The sequence below is a fragment of the Falco cherrug genome, chromosome 8 (assembly GCF_023634085.1).
Source record: "Falco cherrug isolate bFalChe1 chromosome 8, bFalChe1.pri, whole genome shotgun sequence".
Classification (NCBI taxonomy): Eukaryota; Metazoa; Chordata; class Aves; order Falconiformes; family Falconidae; genus Falco; species Falco cherrug.
Window position 1 is genome coordinate 31,017,971 of NC_073704.1, and position 19,537 is coordinate 31,037,507.

Sequence of the window (19,537 nt, forward strand, 5' to 3'; positions counted from 1 at the left end):
ATCCATGTCATATTACTCAAAGCAACTCGTTTTCCCTCTATATGGTGAAAAGCCTTTACAGCCACAGCAAATTAAGTTTGCTTTGCCAGTGCCAGGTAGTATTGGTAGTGCTGGCTGCTAAAAATATCTTTATTTGCCTGAAACACTTAGTAATTTGTTGCAGTGAGACAGAGAAAGAGTAAGCGAGAATGAGGTGTTCCAGCCCAAAGCTCAAGCACAGAGTGGAAAGTTCCCCACCCATTTTGGTGAGTTTTGGATCAATCCCTAAGCAAGAAAAAAAAAGCAATATAATACTTCCAGTCACTCTTCCAATTATTTGCCAATAAGACTAGACAGATATTTTTTTCTTCCTGTTTCAAATGCCCCTGCATTGGCATTTATCTGTCCATTTCCATATATATGTACTTGCTCAACCTGTGCTTAGCTCAGTGGGCTCACGCTCATACAGCTTGCCTGCACAGAAGCAAGACAATGGCACCGCATGGAAGTAATTTTCAAATTAACGATACCTACAAAATAGAGAGAATTAGACCAATTGCATCCCTCATTTGAAAATAATATTTTTTTCTGTTTTCTCAATAAATTGCACATACTTGTGGTCACAAGACTACATTAAGTTTCTAGGTCACTAGACTCCTGATTATGAGATGATTAGCTTGAATGGCACATTTAAATGTCAATCTCTGTTCTCTTGCAGGAAACAACCAGCTCAAACATGCAAGTCTTGACACACTCTAGTACTTTTAAACTTACTGTTTAACAAAAAGAAAAAAAGAAGGGTGGAGTGGCAAAAAGCTGACAATCCACTTCAAAACTTCTGCTATAATTGTGGGTAACCAAAGCCCAAAAGCATTATTGCATGTGCTCAGAGAGGTGAAAAGTCATTGGGAACAACCTTTCAAGAACTAAGCAGCAAAAGACTCAAACAGGTGCTCTGCACCAGGGGACAGAATGCAAAATTACTGCAAATGTATTACAAATTTTAGCCTTCAACTTCTAAACATGCATAAAGTAATGTCCTTACAGCTGTAACTAACTTCAGCACAGAGATCTTCAAGAAGGTATCGCATTGAGAAAGGTCCTGGACAGTGCCTGGTACTGTTTACTTCCAGCTGAGGATTGCCCCACAGTGTACCACCTCTCCCTCAGAAGATACTAAATCTCCACAGATACTAACTGACCAAGCCTGAAAATCCTACTGTGCTCCATTAACTCAAAGCCCTCCACTTTACCAGTGGGAAAAGTGAGATACAATGTCACCAAGGAACTTCTCGTGATCATTCCACAAATTTGTATTTGTGACTACAAGGTACAATTCCCTTGTCCGTTAGGAAATTTAACTCCTGCACGAGACCCTATCTGAACACTGCCTCCAAGTACTTCACAACAGGATGTTAACTGCCACTTCATACAAGGAGGACCACTTTTCCACACCACTTTAAAGAAGGTCATTAACTCACATAATCAAAAGGTGCTTTCTGGGTTTCTATCATTACTGCCATGACTACAGCAAAGTCTGCTCATACTCCAACTTCCAGAATGGCTGCCCCCACTGGAATTTCTGCAGATGGTCCAACTCCCATGCAAGGCATCCAGGAAGCTGATTGAAAAAACGTCCATATGAAATGATGTTCATAATTTCAAAACTGCCCCAATTACACATGTTTGGAAGGAAACAATCGGGGTCTATGGTTAAAAAAAATTACACTACTAAAAAGTTATTTTCCTTTCAACTATCTTATCAAGTTCGTTAACACCTTCTGCTGTTGGTGAAATGATCCCCCATTAACATTTCAATTTATTATTGCTGTTCCATTAATGAGACCACAAAAAATGGAAATGAGGCCTATAAATATGCTAAGAGTTAAAGTCAGGAATCGTAACAGTGTGTGCACTTTATGAGTAATGTTTCAGTACCGCTAGCATTTAAAACAGCGTGGAAGGATGCCTCTGCAGAATAAGCATCTGGCTTAAACAAAACCCTCAAAAGCCTAAACAAGAAACCACCACAATTTCTGAAACTAAAGGTTAAAATATCAGCAGAGTCAACTCAGTCTTAACCCCTTCTGCAGCAGACAGGTGAACTCCATGCAGTTCACTGTTAAAACGTCTTTAGAGAAGTGCTTTCACAGTGAAGGTCACTGGGACTGTTAAACTTCACAAAGCAAATTCTGCAAGAGGAAGGATTTGTCTCCATGTCTTTTGTGAAATACTTTCTCTCCATGCTAATGACTACTTACTGCCACCACACCCAGTGCCAGGGGCGGGAGGGATGGGGACAGGGACAGGGACAGGAATTGATTGTCTTGATAGTATCTCAGGTCCTCCAGGAAAAAGGGCAGGCTATAAATAGAGAACTCCAGTCTTGGGAACCACATTAAGATTCATTTGAGAAACATGTTTATTGCCAGGTAGCCTTTTAGATCCATCAGGCTCCCACAGTTCCTCTGCTGATCTTTTCTCCAACAAACAATGAATACCCTCCATGGGTCAAGAAACATCCTTATGCAAATGGCATTACTGCAACTTGCATTTTCAATTATTAATATTCCACTTCTCATCTTACAAACTTTTTCAGAAAAGGAGGAAAGCAGCAGCTTGTTCCCCTGGGAACAAAACCACAAAATGCAGTACCTCGCTGAGCTATAAAAGGAACGGTCCCTTCAGCACAGGGATGTCATATCATGCTAGCAACATTTTTGTTTCTGCATTTTATTTCTCTCTCGTGATTAAAAATCATCGATCTTTCACTGTTTTCTGTGCATAGTTGACGGCACTAGGTTTATTCTAAATGAAATGTGTAGCCACACTTCAACTAGCACTATCAACCTGTAAGGAACAAACTTACAATTACTACATTGATTTTATAATTTATTTTCCAGGAAGCTCCGATTTCATGACAGCGGCTGGCTTTGCACTGAGGTCCCACTACATCAGTGAGAAGAGAACACTGCAGTCCATGCTTCCTTTAAGCATTAACAGAAGAAATTATCTAAATTAGCCAGTTTGCCATGGCAGTAAGAGTAGCTTTGAAAAAAAAAATAGACACTTTCAGTAAGATGAAACAAAACAAAAACATAAAAAGCAAACTATTTCATGAGAGCACAGGCTACTTCAATAAATCTAGTTATCTGATATCCAGACTGCCATTGTCAGCCTTTCATCATTTGTGAAAACGCATGATGGATCTTCTCTGTTTGCTTACAATTTCAAACCTTTCCCTTCCAATCAACATTAGCATTTTGCTCCAGCGCCTCAAAGGACATGGATTGCTAGCAACCACCCCAGATTCCACCTTTCAGGAAGAGTCTAAGCACTGACAACCCAGGCATGGCTCAGTGGCCCATATATATGGCACACAGACTGGGTGGTTCAAGGCTGTTAAATGTTCTTCCTCTTCTGAGTTTGCCTGAAGGGAAGGAAAATGGCCCCTGCTGAGAGTACATACATAAAGCTGTAACAAACATTTAATTTTAGCTGCTCTGAAAAGGGAATTAGTCTGTGCATTCTGCACTGCCAGTTCCTACTGCAGCTGCTCAAAAGAGGTGGCTTTGGAGGGTTATTAATTCTCACATTAATGGTCAGCCTCCGCCTTGTTACTGAAATATAGGCTCCCGAGTGTGTTTCTGTCTTACTCTCCCACATCTCTTTCAATTCTTCCATTATAAGCAGATAAAGTCTGCTATTTGGCTGAAAAGGACCTCAGTCCAACACAAGCTCACAATACTTTATGTAGTTTTATGATTCAACTACACACTTTTCCTTCTATGTAAACAAAAAAAAAAAAAAGCTTGTTCAAAAAAAAAGAAAGAAAGAGAAGCATTAAAAATGTACAGATATACAGCAAATTCCAGGGAAACCACTGAAATGGCTACTGCCTGTGTGCATTGTTTGTGCTAAACCAGTTAGCAGCCACAGGAGGGAAAGACTCAGATATGATTTTTAAACTAGGCTAGTGAAAAACATTTCATTCTTCATCAGAGATGATTTGAAAGGATTATTTTTCTGCTACACTTTGAGAGGGCAATGCTGCCAGATGTCATGAATCTAAAAGCACTTTATGTAAAACATAAGGCATCATATGAAGTCATGTGTACCTTACATACCGTGCAGTCTCCTTCTGTCCCTTTGCTGAGTTTTAGGTACTAAGCTTAGAGGCACTACTGGAACAGCCCCCAAAAACTCCCCGGACAGTTGGCTCTGCTCAAACTGGAGCAAAGTAGAAGTTACTCCACCAAAATTAGCTCTTCAACACTGAAGTTCAGCTTATTTATGCTGGCTAAGGATCTAACTCTACTATCTACAGACTGAAAGATGCTAAAAAAGGGCTATTTTTATATGCTTTACCAAATATAAAACATGTGATCGAAACACAGGCAGAGATTCATCTCACCCTACTTTATTCACCTGAAAACTGGGCTAGGCTAGGCAGTGAGGCACTTGGCATGTCAGTGGGAAGAGATCAGCATTCCCAAAGGTCAGCTTCTGTGGCCTGTGGGAGCACCCTTCCGGTGAGTCACCCTCTGAAGATGTTCATCTCCGTCCTCCACTATGCAACAAAACTGGATTAGGATAGATCGTTCCAATCAGTGGTAACAAAATGATCTCATAGTTATGCAAAATCCCGATCCTCTTCCTTTTCTCCCCCGCTGCTTTTGTGCCAGCATGAACCCAATGACTTTTGTGATATTATTCAAACCTAAAGCCATCTAGTCATAATACCTGCTCCAAAGTCATATTCACCTGGCCTGAAAGCTGCTAAGGGCACTGAATTCAATTGTCCCAACTTCTTCAGAACAGGTGCCCAAAAAGCAAGAGACACATAGATCGGCCTTTACATAAGGCGTTTCATTTTCTTTTATCCAGCTTTTGCCTCAAGAATGAGCTCTCACAAGAAGTTTGGTCTGACACAAGACAACTCTACCACAAAACAACCGAGAAATATAAATTGCTGTAACAGCCCCTCACCACAGGATGAATTGCCCAGGATGTGGAGCAAAAGTAGATATTGTTCGCACTTCACTGCATCACTTCCAGTGAATTTTGCTGAAGTTTTTGAGACTTAATAAGCTGCCTGCCTCTCTTTCAGTCTTCAACAGCATCGAGGCTGTATACAGAGAGATGTATGGAAACAGTATCTGATCTAAAGCTAGAAACAAAAGAGCTTATTTCCCCTTATCTGGTAAAGAATCCAGTAAGCCTCTTGGGCACATAGTTGAAACCACAGTGAGGACAGTAAAATCCTTCCTGGAATTGAAGGATCAGGAATAAAGCACGAAACAAGAGGAAAATGAGTTGTTAAATAGAGTATACCTGAGGAGGGCTCTAATCAAAGGTGATGCATGGTGTAGGTCCCTTAGCAGACACTCCAGTGCTCACTACAGGAGACACTTAGGACAGGGAACAGACTGGAACCGTTCATGTTCTCAGATCAACTGGGGCTGTGTTTCCACCTTTGGGCACCTCTCTATTCCCCACCTGCAAAATAGTGATAACTCCTTATGAATAAAATTTAGTAGATGAGAGCTAAGCCTTACTAGTGATACAAGGCCACATCCTCCCTGTATTCAGTGTGACGTTTCCCAGCTAAAGGGTTAGAGGACAGAGCCCTTCACAAATCTCCAGAGTAGTGCAAAGTAATTCCCAGGTTTACTGTTGCAAAGCAAAGCTGAGATATATTGCTCCTTTACACGCACAGACATTTCATCAGAGGACATCAAGGCAAGTTTTGCCTTTGTTTTGCCTTCATAATTAAAAAAGGCATCCCACAAAATAAACAAAATCCCTTCTTTCATCATCTCTGAATGTGCTTCTCTTCCACCAGAAGCCAACCTCTGCAGAAGCTATTGTTTTGCTCCAATCTGGTAAACGTCCTCTCCTCCCTTCCTCCTCCTCTCCCCTTTCCTACCTGGGGAATTCAGCTGCTTGCGGAAAAACTTGAAAAGAGAAAAAAGGAATAAAAAAGTTGGCTTGCATGGCTCAGAAATAAGAACTGAAAAAAAGTGAAACCGTATGCCTTGCCCCCAGTGGCTCTGGGACTTGGAGCCAAACCAAGGCCATGAAAACAGAATATTGCTCTTTGTTAACCATAAATAAATAAATAAAGGACTACTCGCTCTTGCCCTTCGGGATATGTTTTCTAAGGAGGAAGAAATTCCCCATGGAGTTTATTATGTGTAGACGGGAAGTGTGCCTCCTAGGGAAAAGCAGTGGGGGTAGTTTTTCCCTTGGTGATTTCTTTCCTGCCTTTCCGTCACTACTTTATTCATTTTGTAAGTCTCCCTCCCCTCCCTTCTGCAATAAGTGAAGCCACACAAAAGAACATGCAGGTAATTCAGCCACTCAGAACTACACAGCATCTCCTTTCCTATATAAACGATCAGTGTGTGGCCCGGGTTTCATTTGCAACTGTAAATGAAACAGGCCTACAACTGTGTTCATAATCCTCCTTAATTGAATTTCTGTGACAAAACCCAGACAAAATTATTACCCTCAAGTTAACAGTTTGCGCAAAGTAGCCAAGGGTTCCTGGGAAGCTTTAAAACAAATGCAGAACAAAACTGGATACCACAAAGCAGTTATTTGGTGTTGGTACCATTTGTTTGAATGGTGGGATGTTTCCCTGGAGGAAGCAGGTCATTTTAATATGAGGGACAGCCTAGGAGTTCAACAAAGGCCAAAAAAAATGAGAATTAAATAAGCAGTGGAAGAGCTTGGATGTAAATCAGCACATGCTGCTCACACCACAGCTACTAGAATGAGGTGTTGGGCTGTCCTGGCTTTTTGAAAGGGCAGCATCTTTCACAACTTGGTGTGGCTAATTGAGAGAGTTTTGCAAATCCGGGAGGACTTCAAGGAACTGTTTAGTTTGTGTTAAGTTCACACCCTATCGAAAGTGGTATCTTCCTTAAAGGTCTCCATGTAGTCATTTCCTTCAACTAGATCACCAGTTATACGGTAAATATGCAGAGCATTAGTAATGATGTCAGGCTGCTGATAAAATATCTAGACTTATTTTTAAAATGTGAGAGCCACTGCTAAATGGAAGCAGGGATGAAAAAGGGCACTGCCCTGCAGGGCACTCCCATCACTTGCAGAAGAAGAGAATAAAAGCCTTTCCTATTACCAAAATTTAGGGTTTGTAATTCTTTCAGATGATAGAGATGTTTTCTTGAAGGATTGGGCAAAGCTGATGTGAACAGAGATGTCTGTTTGCAACAGCTAATTTTGTGTGTCATATGCCATGTACTTGGGCAGACACCCTATTTCACCCCAAAGTACCACATTTCAGTCATCTCTGTATCAGCTGGTAACTAAAGCAAACTAGCAAAGTTATTAGGGATCAAAGCAGACTCTTTATGCTTCAGTTTACACACAGCTGATCAGAGCAGGGAAAACCATGTCATCCCAAGGCGATGCCTGCTTGGGTTACCGCCCCGCAGGCTCATAGAAGTTAATATCCTTTGCAATTTAAGCAGAAGGCAAGGCTACAAGAGAATGAGGAAGGCTGAGGTAATGGAAAGAGAAATCCTGTAGTTTCTCAGCATGCACCCATGTCCTGTGTATCACCCAGCCCTCTCACAGGCAGAGTCAACAGAAATTTAGGGGTAGAGGAGGCTGGTGGGGCCTCATATTAAAATTCGCTCCAATTTAATTATTCAGATTGGAAGTAAAATACTGCTAGAGGTGATTAAATGAGCAATACTGTTCAGAGACAAGCAGGCAGAGACCAGACCTCATTTTCACAGACCTCTGTGTCACTGCAGAATGGTGTGTCCCTGTGCCCACCCTCCCTTGCAAGGCAAAACTGGCCTAATGAGGGACCTCAGAAGAGTTTCCAGGGGATGTTTCCTCTCGCAGGGATGCAGTGGGGTGCAACAACCAGGTGCTACTGCCTTCCCCAACGTCTCTGCTGCACCAAATGTTTCAGCAGTTGCATTAACACCTGTTTTTTAGAGATTCTCATTAGCCCTTGGGTCCTGTGCCACTTTCAGTAACCTTTTAAGAACACCTTTTTATATCCGTTTTTCCTCAGGCCACAAGTTAAACACACTGAACAACACCAGGGGTAAAGTGAGACAGAAATAAATAGATGCATATGCACATGCCTGCAACCCCCTACATACACACACAATCAGGGCCAGAGATCAATGTCTTCAGGAAAAGCATGAGGGGATGTATTCATCATAGTGCTTTGTCACTGGTGGCAATAGAAAGAAAAAGGAACATTTAAAACAGTGATGAAATGCTTCAAGAAAAAGCAATGTATTTTTATGCACTTGCAAAATCCATTGGCATTTTTTCCAGTTAATTGGTTTCATCTTATTAAACTAAAAACCTATTTGTAAAATCCAGACATATTGAAGCATAAGTCCAGCTTCTTCACCAAAACAAGAAAACTAAGCGTTACAAACCAGTTTGCATCAGTCTGAAAGCACAGCACTTGGTATGGGGAAGAGAAATGGAATAAAGTGTTTGACTTCTAAAATGCACTTTGGAAAAACCATGTAGTCATTTATCCCAAAATAAAGAAGCCCCCTTCTTCCCTGGCCTTGTGAAAATGGATGAATATTTTGGCCCAGTTCTGTGGTGATTTATAAATCAGCCTTCTGCTATCTTTCCCTGCACTTTTCATGTTTAACTTCTTCACCCTTATTACACCACCCCTCTTCTCATTAAATAGTCCCTCTGTCTCACTTGCCAAAGAACTGCCAATGGGCCCCTGATTTTACAGAAAATAGACCCAGCTTTACCAATAGGAAAGGGCTTCTAACATACCATGGACACAGCACAGTGAAGCATGGTAATTTGCCTGTGTTAATGATGCTACTTCACAATGATCAGGAAAACATAAATCTTTCATAGCTAAATGACACCCAGTCCTTCTACAGCCTGTTGAATTAAAAAACAGTGGAAGCAAAACTCAATGTCCTTTAAGAGATGAGCTAAAAGTGGCTGCAATGTTCTTCTTTTTCCAAATTCCTAACCTGTGCGGAATCACTAAAATGGGTGATTTGGTGCTGGGAGGGGGACAGAAAAAACAATCCAAGTGTTTCAAAGTGTTTCAGTGGCTTAAAAGCAAGGGATATTTGGGGTGGGGTGGGGTGGGTAATGGACATGTATGTAAACATTTTTGGACATACTATACACATGCATAATTCTCAGCCCTCCAGTTATTCTTCTCTGTGGGAGGGATTTTGTGCAAAATACCATTGAAAAGTGGGACTAAAGCATAATTACTTATTTTCTCCTTACTAGGTGAAAAGAGGAAGTCATTACTGTGGGAAGGACAGAGAGGCAGTCTGCATGTGCCATTGCTTATTTCTGAGGATGCTCCAATTCCACAAAGCACTGAGCTCTTGCATGCCATATCAACCCTGAGAAATGCTTTCAATCTCAATTCTCGTCAGAAGCTTTTCACTTCTTACAGCTGGGTTCCCTAGGCTGCCTGGCTAGGCAAAACACTGGTTGTTTTGGCCAGTCAAAGTCTGGTTGCTCCAAAAAGTCAGTCTTCAAACACAGGACATTAAGCTACTCAGTGGGAGAAATTCTGCTCTCCTATTTGGCCAAACACAACAGGCAGAATGCCACTGACTTTGATGACATTATTTGGTGTGCACCAGAAGGAACCAGGGATCGTAAGTAATCACATGGTCCATGTTTGTTAAACCTTTGGCACTGTTGAAAGGTTGGAGGATAGACTTAAACATAGGTTTATGAAGAAAAGAAGAACAATATTTACAATATTGCTCATACAAGAAAAAGCTTCTACAGCATCCAAGGGCAGAGGGAATGATTTGTCAGCTAGTTGCAGTTTTGTAGATTTTGTAGCTGTATGATTGGCTCACTTCACACATTCCTTGTCCAAAACTTTCTGGTATAGCTGTGCAAAACAGGAGCAGGGCTTGAATTTAAGAGGACTGCAGGAAGGCAAAATTGCTGAGAAATTAGGACCAAGACATTTTAATGCAACACTTGTCCAGGCATTCTTCAATTCATCATGTTTAACACTTAACAAACCCTGAGGTAAGTCTCTGTCACAGTTAAGTGACAGTTTTTGCTGTAGAGTGCTTGGGGTGGGTTTTTTAAAGATTATTCACTGTAGAGTTCATCAGTTGATTTTCTTACTGTCTTATGAAATCATGTGCTTGCCACAGGAAAGGTTTGTCAGCCCAGGTTGAAAATAAGCACCTGAAGACTCTCTAAATACCTGTTTACTCAATCTGGAGTAGCACTCAAGGGGAGCAGTAAAATCTAGGAGACAAATGCCACACACCACATTTAAAAATTGCCCCAAATGTTGTATTCTTAAGCCTTTCTTTACTAATGTGCCTGCTTCAATTAAAAAACATGTTCTAAAAAAATCCCCCAAGATGCATGTTTCAATGGATGGCTCAACATTTGATTTGCAGAAAATGTGGCTACAGCACTAGCAACAGGGCTTTGGGAGGGACATAAGCAAATCAGCATTTTGATTTCCCTTAAAGACCAAATGATTTACTGTAATTTTAAATATTAACATTTTCTGAATGAATAATTTTGATACCTTTCATCTTGGGTTCTGCAGACCTTGCCAAGTTGAGACCATAATACTTATCGGCAATTTGTCAGCAAAACCATGGCTTTCAGAGGCCTGATATTTGAGACCTGTCCAGGCAATTTCCCTCTGAAGTCAAGGAGCCAAGGAAAGATTCCCAGCTGTGACCCAGCACAAGTGCTTCTCCAGTGGTGCATTCAATCTCCCTCACAGGCCTTGCTCAAAGCTGCTTGGCAGTGTGAAAAGGGATATTGCTTTGCAGAGGCTGAGAGCAAAATAAACCTTCATCCTTGGGGCAAAATTCATTTCTGCAGCAGAATTGGCAGAGATGCTCTTCTGGACACTACACATCTCAGATGGGCCAGGGCATAAAACCAAGGCAGTTCTCACTGCTAGCAATGAATAGGCACCCCCTCATTGTGCCAGACCAGCACAGTACCACCCCCTCCTTTGGGGCAACAGAAGCAGGGGAAGCAAACAGAGGCAGGGGACAGAGCAGGTACACAAGACACAGCCACCTTTTACTGAGGCCAGCGAGATCCCTGTGCTGCAAAGCCTTGAGCCGTTCAGCGAGCACATCAAGAACAGCCTGATACTGTGGCTACCCGCTCCTCTGCCCTTGCCTAAAGCAACAGTAACACAACAAAGGCATGGGAACAGAAAGGCTGGAGGATCTCACATAGCACAGTTTCATCTCTTGGTGTCTCTCTTGATATCACACTTAGTGTGAACACTGCTGCTCATGTACAGCGTTGCTAGCACCATTCTGTGTGACATAGTTGATACAAGGTACTTGTCATAGAGACTTAAGTAACATACATGATTTTCCCTCTACATTTTGCAAGATGAGTGCACAGGTGCAATCATTAGAATTATTAATTCTAAAATAGCGGTACCTCTTTTGCTTGCTACTTGCCAAGTATATGTAGCCAGAAGGGTGTGCATCTAATAAGTGCAAACCACAGTTCCTATCACCTGTTTTTGTTCTTCACCTTCCTTTTACCATGCATTTTCCTTGAGCTCTTTATCTTTTGATCTCCTTGAGAAAGATGGCCTCCTTTATTGATTAAATTACAAATTCCAATGGTGGATGATTGAGTTATATGATAACACCTGACGAAAGCCATCAACTACAATTGAAATAAAAAGAAAAATTAGCACTCTCTTCATTACAAAAGGTTTGGATGTTGAGTAGCTGACTGAATTAAATGGAGATTGAGCAGATCTGAGAGAATTGATTAGGAAAAACAATGCAGAATTCAGAAAAGAGCTACCAAAGTTAACAGCTCAATAATTCACCTTAGAAAAAGATGGGGAAAGTTCAGGAAGAAAAGGAAATTGTCTATTTTTCAAGCACTCACAACCAGGAATTGCACAAAAGCTTGCCTCTGTGATAAGACCCCTCAGACACCCAACTCTCACACGAGGTTACCAAAGGCCAACAAATACATGACCAGGTCAGCAGACTCTTGGGTTCATTTATTCAGCTTCTAGCAGGCCTTTTTAATTAGTGGTATAACAAGCAAAATAAGGTTCTTGGCCTTTGTTCTGTGCCTGGGAACCAACTGCATGCCAGCTTTTGGTAATGTATCATTGCATTTTATTCACCGCTCTTCTACGCTAATGAGGTATTTTTATTTTTGCCTGGTGTGGCGTTTCCTGCAATACTGACAGATGTCTTGGGCTTTCCTCCTGCAGATTAAGCAACCATTATTGGAGTTCTTAAATGAAACAAGAAGCTGATAAAGCAAAGTGTCTGAAATGGCACGATCCGCTTTAGAACCATGCCATCTTCCAGTCACTTCTTTGCAAGCCTGTTGCAAGGTAGAGTCTAGCAAAGGTGAGTTCTAACAAAGTTCTGGGAAGAGTATAAAAACACTGTTAAAGAAGGGTTGCAAACAGTATATTATTTACTTACAGCCTCTGCATTACTGAAGTGTCATATTCGAAGTCATGCTCCAGGGAAAATCCTTAGTAACCTATGGAAACATCAGAAAAATTGTCTTCAGTGGGTATTTCTAACTACATCTTCTATCAAATGGGGAAGAGAATTTAATGTTAAATTTTGACATCAATTTGGAAACAAAATGTAAAGAACATATTTTATAAGTTTAACCAAAAAGCAATGGAAAAAATTTCCTTAATACTTATCTGAAGGTTGCTTCAAAACTTGCTTCAGCCGTAATATTTTTTTTCATATTTGCTTTCTGCAAAGATCCTAGGCTACAGATTTGCTAGCAGCAAACGTTTGTAGAAACAATAAATATTTTAACACATTCAATTTAACTTAGAAATTGTGCAGCCCTGCCTGAACTTTTCACAATCTTGAATGCTCTGTCCTCATGGAAGAGACAAGGAATTGCTCTTGTCCCAGTTTCCAAGAGGGAGATTTGCACCAGTGAGAAATGTCGGCTGTGAACACACATCTTATTCCTCACTACAGTGCTCTGCTTGGGGACGTTCCTGTCCCCACCACCCACGACCATTCACTCCCACCGGAGTTCATTGCACCCTCCATTCTGAACTACTCATGAATGCAGTCAGATAGGGGTTAGTAAAGACCTATGTAAACTGCTCAAGTCAATCCAGAAGCTGCAGTGAGATGAAGATGTGAACGTAACCTACACAATTTGCCCCAGGTCCCACAGCAAGCCTGGCAGGGCAGACAGTTAGCACACTAGCTGTGAGCCCATATCCACACACCCCCTCTTTGAAACACCAAGGATACTGATCCCAAAGCAAAGCACAGAATGAACAAATCTGCTCAAGAAACCCAAAACTCTAAAGTTATTTCCATTATTTTCACTCTTCTGTCTTATCCAAAAACCCCAATTCCACCATAACTTGATGAAAGGTAAAAATTACAACAAATTCTAGATTATTTTCTAATGATTTATCCTTTAGTTTCATATTACAGCAACACCCCAATGCCTACCCTGTGCCTGAACTCCGTGCTAAGCACAGTGCAGACACTGGCCGTGGTAGTCTCTGCTCCCTGAAGCTTACCAGCAAGAGATCAGGGAGCTAAAAGTGTAGGCAGGGAAAAGACAGACAGCAAAAATCAGAGGACGCTTCTGCACAAGGTTTGTGAGCATGAATCCCACCATGCCAGTAAGAAATGATTCACTGTGAAGAAATTCTGACCCTGCTACCTATTATGCTCGACAGACGATGTCACTGAAATCATTTATCTGGTTATTTACATGGCTTCCATTAGAGCAATATCTGAGCATTCACAAACCAGATGGGTTTTTCCTCACCACGGTCCTGAGAAGTAGTATACATGATAACTCTACATAATAGACAAGAAACAGAGATACTAAAAAGACAAAATGTTTTTCCCAGGGAAACTAAAATCTCATCTGCCAAAACCCTATTTCATGCCAGAGGGCTCCAGTGGGTTAAGGTGCCACACTCATGGATGGGCCATCAAACTTTAGCGATGGGCAGACATCAGGCTGGTAATTCTTCCTTGAAGAATGGCTTCTAAATAGTGTGAATCAGGAAAAGGGAATATTTTTTTAAAAGAAAAAGTCATAATAAATGTAGCAACGTCTGAAAAAAGCAAACTACAGCAACAGAGGAACCAGTCACCCAGTTCACTGAGAGGCCTGAAGCAATTGTTTTCTACAAGAAGCCTCATTCTTCATATTCCATAACCCTGAAAATGCTCTCACAGTCCCTTCTTTCAACATTTTAAGACTAACACACATATGCACTCTCACATTTCCTTCCTTCTCCAATCAGTCTTCCCTTGTGAAAGACATCATAGCAAAGGGATGAAGATGTTAAAATTTTTGCAGCTGTTCTGCTAGGGCTGCATCCTAAGGTGGGAAACACAAGGGAAACTGGGGGTGACAGAGCATCGGACAAAAGGACTCAGCCTTCACTGCCAGTTGACTCTTGCTCTTTAAAATGGTAACAGTGGAAATGCTTTTTTAGTGATATCCCAGGAGACAGTTCAGAGCCCAGCATACCAAGTTGTAAGAAAATAAGATGCATCTGTTAGCTCAAACCTCCAGGACTGGTAGTCTCTCCTAAAAAGCCACTGGTCAGCACAAACTCTTAGGTTTGATCAAGAGAAGGATTTTTGGTCTAACTCTGTAAAGATAATAGTGCTCTTCTGGCCAGAGAATAGAGGATTCCCTAAACTCACCCTTGAACTGCAAGAAACGGGGCCTTCTCCTGAAATTACTTCTCAGATGTTTGACTTCTCTCTCAGGCTAAAACATAAAACCTTTCCTATCTCTCCATTAAAGCAGCAGATAGACAGATGGGATAGTCTTCATCTTTCACTCTGGAAGTTTGTTTCACATCAGTTTTAACAGGAATGGGATGCTCAGAGCTCCTGTTGAGGTTAAAAGAACCAGACCTGTATACCTTGCTCCGTCAAAGCCAGGAAAATCCCAGGCCTGGTAGTCTTTCCATAGTACTGTCATCAGTTCAAAAGAAGCAGGATCATATAAGTAGCATAGTACAATGGTCAAATTTCCCCCTCCACACACACCTCTAAATCCATGCTGTTTTAGCCAGAAGCAGGGAATTCCAAAATTAAAAGAACAAATTGCCCATGCTGAGGCAAGGAGGCTGTGGGACTAGTGCAATAGCTGGCTCACCACCTTTGCAGAGTAGGAGAAAACAGGCACCTTCACTCTCTCCAAGGCTACACTTGCACCTCCAGGGCTACCAGCTGAGCTCTGCTAAGTGGGATCTGCTGGCAGGGGCATGACTGCCACCTTGTCACTGAACGCTCCCCAACCCCGGGCAAGTCACATTGCCTTCCTCTGACCATGCACAAGAAGAGTATGAAAATGCTTGCAACCATTTTTGAAAAATCTCCAAACTTTGCAGATACAAAGCTCCGTGAACGCCATAGCGGAGGTGGAGCTGTAACAGAACCACCACAGGATCTGCATGTCTTCTTTTCATTAATGTGTTTTATTCTCTCTTCACCCCAGTCTAAGGCAGGGAGGTGTTATTACCCTTTTGCAAGCTATAAAAAACACAGCACAGTGGATGGATTAAACACCTCGCCCAAGGTCCCTCAGGACACGCACATCTGCACTGCAAACTGATCCTAAAATGCCACAGACCCAGTCTATTGCCCTTCCCTCCAGCCCAGCCTAATTCTCTGAATTTCATGATGATTCAAGGTGCTATTTAAAGCCCCTACAGCTATGGGTGTGTGCAAGGAATTAAGGCTGAGCCAAAAGTTTTAATTTAGTAGCTCTGCTTGCGATTCTTCTTGGTAATAGTGAAACACAGAGCTGTGGGGTTTTAACCTGGCATGGAAAAAAGGTGGCAGGTGTCATGTGGGTTATGATGTAAACCCCCAAGAAGATATAGTAGTAATGAAGGAAGAAGTAGAAGTAGGAGTCTTCTCTTTCCCAATTAACCAATTTAACTCCTAAACAGTCTAGTAGTGCTCACCCAGCCTAGCACAGCTTTCCCAAGCCTGCTGCTTGCTCTACATAGCAAGGGCTGCTATGAAACACGGGAAAAAAAGATACAGAAGAATAGCTACTAATATTTCTTGCAGTTCCGCAGTGTAAAGGAAGCGGCCAGGCACAGTTACATGTTGAAATAAAGGGCAGCCAGGATAGCCGACAATGTTCAGAGCCACACAGCCATGGTTTACCACATAAACCATGCTAAGCTCTTTAGGTAAGCTTTATTATTACAGATGGTATTGCTTGACCTAGATCTGATGACCAAAATGGGGTTGCTTTCCGTAATCCTTCAGAGGCTGCTTATAAATCAGAGAACACTTCACCTCTGGACACATGGCACTAATAGATAATAATGTAAATGGTCCAATGTTTTAACCTTAACAGGCATTTGCTTGGGTTATTGTAGACAAAAGTGAGGTCAGGAACTGTGGTCATAAGCCTTTAAGTTAGAAGAGCCTCAGTCTGGGGTCATCTGGACCACCCTGGCCTTTATAGTACTGTGCACATAGCTGACATATAACAGCAAACTATAGGCTGGAGCTGCAAAGGTGAAGGTGGGCTATACTGTTCCTACCCCTCCACAGCTGCACTCCACAGTCACCTCTGCCTCCTGGACCCTACCAAAGTCATTTTGCCTATTACAAAACAGCAACAGCAGTAACACAATTGCTGTGAAAATAATTTTGAAGGCATCAACCCCTAAACACACACAGGAAATAAAATCTCCTTCTATATGAGCCCTTCTACTTTTCTCAGGCATCTGAGAGATGTCCTTTATAAGACATGTGATAAGAGCAGACTAATTCAGACTGCATATCTGTATGGCTACTTAGATACCAACGAAAGCCCAAAGGCAGGTCTTGGCATCTCACCCCCTTCTTATAAACTCTTTCAGAAAGTTGGAGCTGACTTTGACACAAACATGATGAGAAGAGGGGAGCTATCTGTGCCATTCTGGGGAACATGCCAAACCCTGTATTAACACCCCCCAACCCTGTTAAAAACAAAACAAAGTAAAAAAACAACAAAAAACAACCCTCCTGTTTGCTCCTGATTAGGCAGCCGAATTAAAACTGATGAAGTGATTGGACAGAATCCAAAGCTGTTTATCTGCACATAAATCACAGGCATGCTTTACTCAGCCAGTATGGATTTACTGAGCTAGGGGAAAGACTTCTTATTCAGAATGCTGATTATTACAGCAATTAAAATATCAATGAAGCAAACATTTGGGGTAGAAAGCTGTTAGGGGCTCTTGGAGAAATCATTCCATTAAATATGAATTCAAACAAATTTCTAATTTTTTTTAAAAGAAAAAATGGAAGTTTTAATAGAGGGTTGGTTGTTTCTTCTGATTAAGTATATGATGTTAGAAAAATCAAATTCTAAAGAAGGGAACACAAATTAACTAGCTGGACATGCCAAAGGAGATTAAAAAGGAAGGCTGATACATATTTTATGATCACAAGGGAATAAAAAAAAATTGAGAGATGTACTGTCAAACCAGACATAGTGTTAATAGCTAAAGTATATGGCAATAAGAACTGCTGTTCCCACAGCTATTAATGTAAACTGAAAATTGGGAGCAGGCTGCAGCAAAAGAAAATAAATCACACTTTTCTTTTCTTTTTTTCAATTTGAAAATATGTGTAATAAATCCCTACCCCCAGCAATCACTCTCTGCATCCCAACCCCCCAACAGCAAGACAAGGACTGTCATTTCAGCAAGCTACAACTTCCAGGCAAGTGAGATGTGACAATTTCTCACTATTAATCATGGCTAATTTATTTATGCAATTTTTCTACTTATCAGAGTCATTGGCCTGGAGATTATCTCCCCCTTCCCCTTTGAGTCCTGAGAAACTATTTAACATGGGAAGTGGCTAAGGGGGGCAAAGAGGGGAGAGTGTCATGTAGCCAAGTTACACATCCCAGCTGGAATTTGGGATGATGTCTTGCAGTTCTGACTCCTTCAGCCAAGTTTCATACAGGAAGCACAAATGCGCCAAGAGCTCAGTGAAATACACTGGAGCCAAGAAATAACGCTTGACTCCATTAAAACACTCATGCTATGGATCTCATCATGAAACCCTTAATGACCTTGCAACGTGTTTGTTCACAAGGTAGCCAATGACTTGCACAAGGTTTCCCTTGTGGTTCAGGAGCCAAGAGGATCTTCTGATGAAGCTTTACAGATGCAGAGTGTACCTGTATGTGGGACGTGTATGCAGAGCCCTTCCAGAAGAGGCAAGCATTGCTCAAGTATAAGGCTTATATGGAAATACTGGCCATGGAAGGTCATGGTGTCACCAGTGTGCTAAAGGGCAAACTGCTATAAAGAACATCACCAGCCCCACTCTTGGAACAGAAGCTCCTTCAGGCCTGGGATGGGTACAGGGGTACCAGTGAGGAGCAGGCATCCTTATCAGTTCATGCAGTTTTTTCCCATACACAACAATCTGTTCCAGCTATGTTGCAGAACATGAATTTGTCACCAAGTGACTGTCAGAACAGGATCTTTCTAAGACCATGGTTTTGTCTTCAGTGTTGTAATATTTATCTTTTTTTTCCCCAGTTACCCACAGTAGACACACAGTGCTGATCCTCTCCTGCTCAGAACACCTTGTGTACCAATTCAGCTGTGGCCTCGCTAGAACAAAAAGGTGGCTTCATGTTTAGTTAAATTCCTTTAGATGACCAGGAAAAAGTTTCTAAAATTCTTAGATCAAAATTTTGTAATGCATGCATTACAAGTCTGATGGTTACTTTACAAAGCTATTAGTAGCAAGAATAATTTCACTCACCATAGAAATACCTCCATTTCTGTGCTGGAGTAAGAGATAACTTCTGAGGAAAGTAGTTGACAAATTACTTGACAAACTTGTCAACTACTTTGGAGCCATCAAGATAAAAGGCTTTATATAAATGTTGTATGATTTTTTTTTATGTATATATATATATATAAAAAACACTTTTACGGGACTGTTGATAAAAGCCTGAGCTGCAAAGGGACTCTTTCCCCCAGTTGAGAAAAGGCCAGCTGCTAGAGAAATCGGTTCAATCTTTGCCTTTCAAACAATATAAAGCAGTATAACTTTCAGGAGTAACACCTCATCTGTTTTTTTTTTCCAGACTGCCTATCAGGAATCAAGCAGTAAGTAAACATTTGAAAAGTGTTCCTCTGAGAGCAAAGGTTTAGATTTGAGTCACCGGATCCATTGAAAAGAAAAATTGCTTCTGTGCATTGGGACAGTGCCTTCCCTTCTGAAAACTTTATAAAAGAATAAATGGAGATAATCTTTTTACAAGGTATAGCCCATATGGAAATTCATTATTGCTTCCCTTTCAAAAAAGTCAGGATAGTTCAGAAAGTGAGAATGGGGTCACTATTAAAAAAAAAAGTAGTATGCAGAACATTTTATAACAACTATAGCCAGTAAAAGCATGGTTAAAAAGCTTTATCATGGTCTAAAGTGAAGCTTATGTTGATGAGAAGGAGATAAACAAAAGAGGGAAAGATATTATAAAGCCCTAAATGACTAAGAGTATT

At 41.3% G+C, this 19,537-nt stretch overlaps 1 protein-coding gene across 5 annotated transcripts in view; it reads right to left on the reverse strand.

Moving 5' to 3' along the window:
- Window positions 1-19,537, reverse strand: part of SEMA5B (semaphorin 5B) — a 281,691-nt gene that overhangs the window by 183,678 nt on the left and 78,476 nt on the right. For 4 of the 5 annotated variants that reach the window (XM_055718846.1, XM_055718844.1, XM_055718847.1 and 1 more), the window contains exon 2: window positions 12,456-12,516. The gene's annotated coding sequence lies outside the window, so the exon portion shown is untranslated. Of the gene's footprint in view, window positions 1-5,313; window positions 5,479-12,455; window positions 12,517-19,537 lie in introns of all 5 variants that reach the window. The other variant, XM_055718845.1, reaches the window with a different exon arrangement.